The 10,725-nt window shown below is 34.3% G+C and overlaps 1 pseudogene; it reads right to left on the reverse strand.

Annotated features, from left to right (window-relative positions):
* Nucleotides 1-7,017: 7,017 nt before the first annotated feature.
* Nucleotides 7,018-7,900, reverse strand: LOC102956856 (annotated as a pseudogene).
* Between the last annotated feature and the right edge of the window lie 2,825 nt (nt 7,901-10,725).

Consider the following 10,725-nt stretch of genomic DNA (forward strand, 5'->3'; position numbering starts at 1 on the left):
AGATTTTTTATTACATTTATTTTGAGAAATTTGATATCTTTATATATTTTTGGCCAATGAGAATTATTATTTTCATATTAGATTTTATATTTGACATTGACTGGTATATAAGAAAATAATTGTTTTTCAAATGTTAGTTTTACTATCATCATAAAGGACTCTAATTTTTTAAGGTTTGATTCTCTTTGTTTTTTTTTTTTAGGTAGATAAAAATGTTATTTGCTAATGATGATAATTTGTCCTTCTCATTTCCAATGTTTATATATTTTGTTGTTTTTATGTTCATCTTGAGTTACTTTAATAGCTTTTTGTAAAGTAATATGAAAGTATAATTTTTTTCTTATTCCTGGTTTTGGTGGATTCAGCATAATGATGATTTATATTGCTTTTTAAATAGCATTTAATTTTTTCTTTTAATTCTACAATGGATCTTGAATTTTAGCCTATAAATTTTAGACCTTTTTTGAGGTGATCTTATAGTTTTATTCTCTGACCTATTGAAGGATGTATAAATAGTCTTTGAAATACCGGAATATTTTAAAAATCACTTTGAATCATATTTTAATATATAATTAAATTTATGTGCTATTGTTTTATTAAGAACTTTGACCCTAATGTTAAAAAATAAACTTTACATATAATTTGTTTAGTTATTTTTATAAGGCTTTGACATTAGATCTATAAAATCATAAGTTAATAGAAAGCTTTCCTTCATAGATTTAGAATAATTATAATAATATTTGCCAATATATTTCTGAGATATGGTTGACAACTTTCTTTGTTTTTTCCATTGTTATTGGTGTATTTAGTTTTTCTCGAGTCAGTTTTGATGGTTCATAGTTTCTAAATTATATCCATTTTAAACAGATTTGCAAATATATTAGCATATTTTGCCTGTCTAAATAGGAGAAATGTGTGTTGTTATATATTATAAATACATACATGTAATTTTTTTTTTCTCTCAGCCACTATTTTGTGGTGAAAAAGAATTGCAAGCATTCTCTGAAGCTCTGGCTGTACTGTCATCTTCAGTTACTATCCAACCAAAATAAGTCTACTATTTACTTCTTCCATAATATTCTTAATAACTAAGGGCTATCAGCATTTCCAGTTTTAGACCATATCATCTTAGATTTAGATATAAGCAACAGTAAATATTAACCCAGCAATAAAGACAAGATAGGGCAGGGAAGTTACTAGCTCAATTATGTTTTAATTTGGAATTTTAAATTTTGATTAATCCTATCTTTCCATTAAGACAACTGAAAAAGAGGGAGAGGTCACCTGCTTTACAAATACCTTTTTTTCTGAGCTATAAAACTGCAGTCAGTTCTTGCTACCTAAATATAGCCAGCCACAAGGTAGATAGGTGGCTCAGTCAGTTAAGCGTCCAACCCTTGATCTCAGCTCAGGTCTTGATCTCAGGGTTGTGAGTTCAAACCCTGCCTTGGACTCCATGCTGCATGAGGAGCCTACTTAAAATGGGTACAAACTTATTTGTGGAAAGAATCTTAGGTGAAAGCATTGTTGTATAATTGGAAAACCCATACTTACAAACAGGCTTGTACTTGTTATGCAGTTGAGCATATTTTTCTATTTCATTCTCTTCTTCAGATACACAGATTCAATATTTGTTGGATTTAATTGTATACTCTCCTTTTCTGATTGGTGTTTCCAATTTATATTTGCCTGTGCTTTTCTCAAGGTTGTTCTCCACATCATAGGCTCAATTTTTAGCATTGTTGATTCTTCATTTGACTGTTTCTAATATTTAAATTTTATGATGACATGATTTTTTTTCCTCAAGGTATTTTCTTAGATCCTTCGGTTTAGTTTTTATTCAGTCTCTTTTCTTTCGTCTTTTTAAAATATTTTCATTTTTTTGAGAGTGCCCAGTGCTTATCATCTAAAATTTTATATTATTGTTTAATAAATTCTTCATCTATATATATCACACTATATTTATTTTCTTCTTTCCGTTGCAGAACATTTTTTTTTTGCAAAAATAGTTTATAGGTGCTTTTTGTTTACTTATTCATCCTTAAATGAGCAGCTGAATGAAGAACTGCTTGATATTTTATTATCTTGAAAATAAATTACATGAATTTAAGTTCTCTTTTCACTCTTGTATTTTTTTTTAAAGATTTCCTTTTTTTATGTTTTTTAAAATTTATTTTTGAGAGGGAGGGGCAGAGAAAGAAGGAGACAGAGGATCTGAAGCAGACTCTGCACTGACAGCAGAGAGCCCGATGCAGGTCTCAAACTCACAAACCCTGAGATTGTGACCTGAGCCAAAGTCAGACGTTTAACCAACTGAGCCACCCAGGTGCCCCATTGTACTTTTTAATCCTTAAAAAATCAACCTAAAGTACTGTACAGAACTGGGCAGCCTAGGTGTGTTAAAGAGGCACTCTCTGCTTTGTGCCATTATTTAATATTTTACAGTAACATTTGTCTTTAGTTCTTAGTTCCACTTAAATGTATTTTGCTTTGAAATAACACTTCCACAGTGTACGGAATAAACCTAACCTGTTAATCTCCACTTTCTCATGCACAATTCATTATCTAACACCATACCTTCCTTCCAATTTTTATGTCCACCATGCCTTGTCTCTGATACCAATGACAGCCATGGTCCATTAGCCAAGCCTGATGGACAATTCTCACCTCTTATTTTCTTCAAGCATACAACATTTGACCACTCTTTTCTTCTTGAAATACTCTCATCACTTATCTTCATTTCTCTTGCCTCTTCTCCTATCTTCATAATCAGTCTCCTTTCCTAACTACTACTGAATGGAGTACCTTGAGATTGGGTCATATTTTCTTTTCTTTAGCTGTACCCTACTTCCTAGATGATGTCCTCCAAACTTTTAGTTTTAAATATACTGTAAATGCTATAGACTCCCAAATTTATATTTTAAGCTTTGACATCTTTAAATTCCAGACTTCTATATTCAAACTACGTACTTGATATCTTTTCATGAACTTTTCAAACTTAATTAGTCCAAAAGAAAATTTTGTATTTTGTTCCTTATTTCATTTATCTTCTTCCTTCTGACTCCTTATCTCAGAAGTTTTATTGTTTCTTAAGAAACAATTATCCACTCAATTTTTCAAACTAGAACTTGAGGACTCTCATCTGTATTATTTCTCAAATCTACACTCAGTAGCCAGAATGATTTGTTAAGATCATAGATCATGTCACTCTGATTTTTTTGCTAAATTGTTTCAGTAGTTTCCATTTCAATTAGAACAATATTGGAACTACTTATCACAGCTTTATTTAGTTCATGGGTCCTCATTTGTTCTTCTGCCTCCCTCTCCAAATTCCTCTTGACGCTTTCTTCACTCAGTCAATATACTCTGACCATGCTGTTCTGATTTATTTTTTCTTGATCATTTCAAGCCCCTTCTTTTCATTGGACTTTTACTGTGGCTTCTAAAACTGCTAGGATGCTATTGTCCCGTCTCTTTGAAAGAAAAGTTGATTATCACCCATTAGTTATCAGCTTAAATGTTGTTTTCAGAGAGGCCTTCATAACCACTGCCTCTAAGTCAGGTTCCTCATCTTCCATTACTATCTGATGGCACTTACCACAATCTGTAATTCTCTTTATTTATTAACTTTTTTTTTTTTTTTTTTTTTTACAGCATTCTTGAGAACAGGGACCTCATCTATCTAATTCATAGTATTATGCCACCTCCTGGCATGGCGTCTGCAGGTCTAGACAGACTCTAGAAGCCCTAAGCATTGATAAGAGGGTAGAGCTCTCCTTCACCAAATACTATTTAAAATATATGATGGGGCGCCTGGGTGGTTCAGTCGGTTGAGCATCAACTTCGGCTCAGGTCATGATCTCACGGTTCGTGGGTTCGAGCCCCGTGTTGGGCTCTGTGCTGACAGTTCAGAGCCCGGAGCCTGCTTCAGATCCTGTGTCTCCCTCTCTCTCTGCCTCTCCCCGGCTTGCACTTTGTCTCACTCTCTCAAAAATAAATAAAATAAAATAAAATAAAATAAAATAAAATAAAATAAAATAATAAAATAAGATATATGAAACTACAAAATAAGTTTGCACTTAATACAAATTTGATAACTTTCATGGTGACTATTTTGAATAAGATGTTAAACATTAGAGATTTTCTCATATTTTTGATGCTCTTTGATGGTACTTTAAAGATGTACTTGGTTATCTTATAGATATTCTAGTATCAATAAATAATGCTTTATTAATAAATGAAGAAATGAATGAGTGGACATTATAAATGTGTTTACAACATAAAGATTTCTAGTTTTTCATGTCTTAGGAAAAGAAAACTGTTCGGTCCTTATACTCAGAACCCTTTTCAGTGTGAGGAATTCTCAAAACATGTTAGGATGTATGTCTTGGACTCATGTAGAGAGGGGAAGTGTTTATGATCAACTGAAATTTGGAAACATAACAACTTTCCTGCTAATCAAGGATGGTGTAGAAGATGGAGGAGCTCATAGTTCATAGTGAAGGAAGGTGTAGCCACTGCTTTTACTGTTGAAACTGTTACTTTTTTGGAGACTGTAAGGAAGTCATTGAAGGGTGCTATTAATAAGAGGAGAGATTGAACCTGGATTTAAGGCTACAAAGGATAAGATTTCCATTGCTTTAGGACACTGTGCTGATTATTACTCTTACAGAAGCTTTTCACCTTTATTTTGATAAAATAGTTTTATAGAGGATTGCTTTTCCAAAATTTGCTATCTACCTGCTACTTAGAATATTTCAAAAATTGGATAACAGGTAGTGTTTTTAGATGATATATCATTATTGATTTTTAAGAGAAGCTCAATATTTTTTTTTTGTCTCAAGGAATATTTTAGTTTCAAAATTCTTCTTATCCTCAACATCATCCCTGGCCCCTTACCATCTGTCCTGAACATTAGTGAAGATAATGTACTTTGCTTTTTGCCTTATATTCCAGTTCCTAAAGCAAGTGATGATCCTGGGAAGTATTGTCATTTTTCAGATTTATTACCCAGGGAAGTGTTTTTAATAATGTTGCATAACAACATGCCTATATTAATATAATATTGAAAGTCTACCATAGGAAGTGCCTTCAGTAGAACTGATAAACATAAGAATTAGGTAAGAGGAATGGGCATGGGGAGTTTGTAGCATGTCTTATGCCTTCCTATTTTGTTTATCTATCATGGATTTGATGCGGAGAAAGACCCATATTGTTACATTCAAGATCCTCCAATGTCAGCTTTGACATAGAAGATAAAGGGAAGTAAAGCAATTTAGTCACAAAAAGAGGAGATTTCTAATGACTTTTGACACTGGAACAGCATGACATGGATGAAGGAAAATAATAAAGTAAAATAAGCCCAGAATGAAGAAATGTAAATACTGTACCCAAATTAATCACATCTGAAATAGAATGTAGGTATGTTTTATTGTTCACTTTGATCGATGTCTGTGAGTGGCTAGATGAGAGACAGTCTTATAAATCTGTCCCTGCATTGCAAGATCTCCTTCAGCACTTTTTCATGGCTTAGAATCAACTGAAACAGAGGTGATTATTTCTACAGCATCATTGCAGGTGTTCCTTGACTGTTAAACCTAACATCCTACTACTAACATTTAAATTTACAGTACAGATAAACATAGGAGTGATTATTTGCATTACAAAATAATATGTGATTTTTAACAAGATTCTTTTATATAATAAGCCCTTCTCCCAAGTTCACAAAAAATGGGAATCAATTTATAAGATGTTAATTATTCCTCCTTTCAGGATCATAACTATTATGTTTTCTATGAGGTAAATTTGCTTTTGGAAATGAATACTTTCAATGCTTGGCACTTTTCCTAAAGAAAAATAGCAATTAGTGATAACAAGTCACTTGACTATAGTTCAGAAACCCGTCATGTTTGTGTGGAATAAAGGCTTAAACAATCCACAGCTTTCCTAGAGGCAAGCAGAATTTCCTCTTTACTGAAGTAATGTGATCAGTTATTCCAGTTTTTGTATGCCTTTACACATTACCAGAGTCTGCAGTAGCTTTATGCAGCTAAGAGTAGAGGTGACAGGTAGGCCAGAATATAATGAATTACGGTAATCCTAGCAAGAAATAATGGAAGCACATCTGAAGGTTTTTCTGTCCCTTGGAGACTCAGTGAGATATATCCTAGAAAGGCTTCTAGGATGATAATAAGATGACTTTGCAACCTGATTAATATGGACATCAAAAACAAAGCTCAGAATCTAAAATCAGTTCAGTGTTATGAGCCCTGAGACATTGAGGAGGATATACTAGATGTCAGAGGGAAGAACTAAAAAGAAATATAAAGATTGATGTTGAGGAGACCCTATGAGTAATAATTTAGTCTTGTCTACATTTAGCTTTAAAAAGTTGGATGACATCCAAGCCTGAATGTCACAGAGACCATTATGTGCCATGCAGAAAGCCATCACAAGGCCCATGGGGATGTGAAACAGACCGAAGTGTCATCTGTGCTTATTTGACACAGAAATGTATTGGTTCTAAAGCCAACATTCATAATAAATAGGCAGATATAAACATAAAACTATATACTTATATTTCATATATAAATAAAGCAACATATTAAAATTACTATTTTTGTTTCATATAAATACAAATATATGCTATCATTTAAAGGACATAGTCCTACCCTCAAAAAGCTTATATTTCAAAACAGGTTACAATGTGAATGGTTTCCAATTACAGGATACTATTAAATTGCCCTATTATTTTTCAATGTTGTTTTTCAGAATATCCCATGAACTTTTAGCTATTTCTCTCTCCTTGGTACTTTTTGAGACTCAGGTGCAGGGGTTAAAAAATTGCCTGATGGCAACAATTATAGAATAGTGGAGGCTGCAATATTGAGGATTATAGACCTCTATAATCAATGGACCATAAAGTTCTGACACTTAAGGATTTATTCCCAACAGAGAAAACATTCTTTTTTTTTTTTTTTAACAATCTTTAATTCACTTTATTTTTCTTATACAAAACTATGTGGTGGTCACAGCTGGAGCCTGGGTCCTTTGCACTGAGACTCTGGTGTGGGTCTTTACAAGATGGTCAGTGAATTCCTGACAGGGAGACTTGGTGAACACAGTCTCTTTCCAAAGGTCAGGGGCGAGATAGATGTAGATCTTGGAAACGGCACCAAAAGTGGCCTTGGCGAAATTGCCCAGGATGGCAGTACAGCTCATGGCTGAGGTGTAGCAGTCCTCAATACCGGTTATCATCAGCAACTTCTTTGGCACAGGGGTTGAGACAATGCCAGTGCCTCTGGCGGCTGGGATGAGGCATCTCAGCACAGAGCCACAGTGGCTCATCACCTTGCAGGGACACTGTGGGGCTTGCAGATCTTGTTACCCCAGTAGCCTCACCGCATGGGGACAATGGAAAGCTTGGCCAGGATGATGGCCCTACGGATCGCAGTGGCTACCTCCTTGGAGCACTTAACACCCAGACCAACGAAGGTGTCCATTGTAATCCCCAGTGGCAACAAACGCCTTGAACCTGGTCCACTGGCCAGCCCGGGTCTGCTTTTGCACAGGCATAATCTTAAAAACCTCATGTTTGAGGGATGCCCCCAGGAAAAAGTCAATGATCTCAGATTCTTTGATGGGCAGGGAGGAGATAGATCTTATGTCCTTGACCAGGCAGGCCAGCTTGGTGACAGGAATCCACTCCTTGTCTTTGGTCTTGCCTTCACAAGCTCCTTGGTCTACCCCCTACCGCCCACGACCCCCCCCTCCCCCCCCCCCCCCTGCTGTGGCCAGGCCTGAAGGCCGTTGCTGAAGCCTCCACAGAAACCACCACAGCCTCCCATTCCAGGGCTGTGGGTCCTCCAGGCCCTCCGGCAGCACCAGCGTCATCCACCATTTGGTGTTTTCCCAGAGAAGAATAGAGAAAAATCTTATCTGTAAACTATAGCGCATTTAAAAATGTTCAGTAATGTAGTTTTGTGTTTCATAAGAACAGTAGGGAATTAAATCTAGATTCTTGGAATAGAATACTGAACTTGTAATGATAGGTTTGTTTTTGCACACGGGGTTTTGTGTTGGAATCAATTGGTTAAGGACTGCATCCACTGGACTGAAGTATGCAAAGGAATGCTGGGTTTGATCAGTCTTCTATATGTTGGCCACTAACTAATTGGTTTGCTCTGGGTGGATGTGATTTCAGTATGATGGCCTGAATCATGTATATACTGGTGAACAATTCCTTTTTAAATTTTTTTCCTGGAAGCTTTATTTCAATAATCTGATTTTAAACAGCCTCCCTAACATGCCCTAAAACTATTTCTGAGATAGCAGTGAAATTTGTTTATCTTCAATCTAGGCCATACTCAACACAGGAGGATATTGCCTGATCCATTCTTCTCAACTTTTATTTATGAACTTTTACTTATGAATCTCCTAATTCAAGGTTATCTTTGAGTTTTACCAAGTGCTAAAAATAATGCTATTTCTTTATACTTACCCCAGTGGTATGTATGTATGACTTTTCACCAGACAACACATTTAAAAAAAAATTAACGTTTATTTATTTTTGAGAGAAAGAGACAGAGTGGGAGGGGCAAAGGGACACAGAGAGAGGGAATTGTCTCTGTTTGGAAGATATTAAAAAGTACTGGGAAATATATGAAATGATGTTTCTATAATTGTCCTTAGAAACTCACACTTGGCTGTAAAGATAGGAACCATGATTAAACTTATTAATATAATTAGTAAGTAACTTAAATATAATATACAGCTTAATTTAAGTAACTTATATTTAAGAACTTAAATATAATACACAGAGAGAATTGGAAGCAGGCTCCAGGCTCTGAGCTGTCAGCACAGAGCCCTATGTGGGGCTCGAACTCACGAACTGTGAGATCATTTCCTGAGCTGAAGTCGGACGCTCAACCGACTGAGCCACCCAGGTGCCCCCACATTTAACGTTTGGACATTGATAATGATTAGCTAAGAATTTTCCTCCTTTTTACAGTCTGAAATTATATTAAAATTTTGAGACCTCTTAAATAGCATAATGTGGTGTATTATTTTAAGAATAATTCTCAGTAAGAATCCTTGTATAATATTAGATACCTCCTGCAAGTTATACATTTATATTTGTAAGATCTTGTTCAATTTTATTCATGATCATGTGGTTTATAAATATTGAAAAGCATAGGGTTCCACTGATTTCATTTATATTTTAAACTAGAGTTTTCATCCCATTTATGTATTTTATGAAAATGCTTATGTCGTACTAGTTAAATAAGTGGGCAGTATGTTGCCGAATTTACCCACTTTTTTAGAAGGATTATAGTCCTTTATGATCCAGGTACATTTAATTGCAAGATTAACCAGGGTTACCAAACCTGTTCATTTCACTATAATAAAATTTCCAATCCATTGAGGGAGGACTGATTTAATATCTAAGAAAATACTCTTAACTTTGGGTAGCAGACTACTTACTCATTGTGACAACAAGTAGTTTCTTGGTCTGTTTGGAATATGTCAAAATTTATGTGCTATTGCATGCACTAAGAAGAAACACAGTAAGAGAATATGTCCAAGGGGAATGGAACATACATTGTGTTATTTTTAATCCTATGTGTTATGTTAGGATTCCAGGACTTAAACAAAAATTATAACTACAAGGGGCACCTTGGTGGCACATTCAGTTGAGCCTTTGACTTCAGTTCAGGTCATGATCTCACTGTTCATGAGTTAGAGCCTCATGTTGGGCTCACTGCTGCCAGTGCAAAGCCTGCTTCTGATCCTCTGTCCTCTCTCTGCCCCTCCCCCACTTGTGATGGCTCATAAATAAACATTAAAAAAAAAACTATAACTACTGTGCTTCATATCTATACTGTAACTTTTAACTTCATATTTTCAACTTCTATAGTTATCCTACTATGTTACAACAATTGTGCCAATATTTAAATTCCGTTAAGAAATATTATATGTTTGCTACTAGGTCTTTAAAAAGCCCATTTTTTAAAAAATACTGAAGTAAATTAATTCTTCTGAGAAAGCTGTGTATTATATTTAAGTTACTTGCTAATTATATTAATAAGGTTAATCGTGGTTCATATCATTACAGCCAAGTGTGAGTTTCTAGGGACAATTATAGAAACATCATTTCATATATTTCCCAGTACTTTTTTAATATCTTCCAAACAGAGATGATTCAGCAATAAAATTGCTTCAAATGACTATTTCCACAATTTGCACATAATAACAATCAAACTATTTGTACCTAACATTTGCAAAGGTTTATTTTTTAATACATGCATAATTTGTCTAACAGTTTACTGTTGCAATTAAGAAAATTTGGTTATAAGCCAAAATTGGGTATGTAGAATATCTGAAATAGAGGTGCATGCTATAATGTGTTAAGTAGCAAGTGGTTGTTTTCTTAACCTTTATCCATTATTTGTCTATTTCTTGAAGGATTTTTTTGTTTTAAATCCTCTGTGATTTCTTTTGCAAAAATAATACTTTAGGCTAAAAAATTGGAATGATCTCATATATATATCATATCACATTATGATATATTTTATTCAAAACACTTATATCTCACTTTCCATTAACACAATCCTTTCTTTTATTCTTTTTTAAATTTTTATTTATTTATATTAATATATGAAGTTTATTGTCAAATTGATTTCCATATAACACCCAGTGCTCATCCCAAAAGATGCCCTCTTCAAT

Source organism: Panthera tigris, chromosome B2, assembly GCF_018350195.1.
Source record: "Panthera tigris isolate Pti1 chromosome B2, P.tigris_Pti1_mat1.1, whole genome shotgun sequence".
NCBI classification, from domain to species: Eukaryota; Metazoa; Chordata; class Mammalia; order Carnivora; family Felidae; genus Panthera; species Panthera tigris.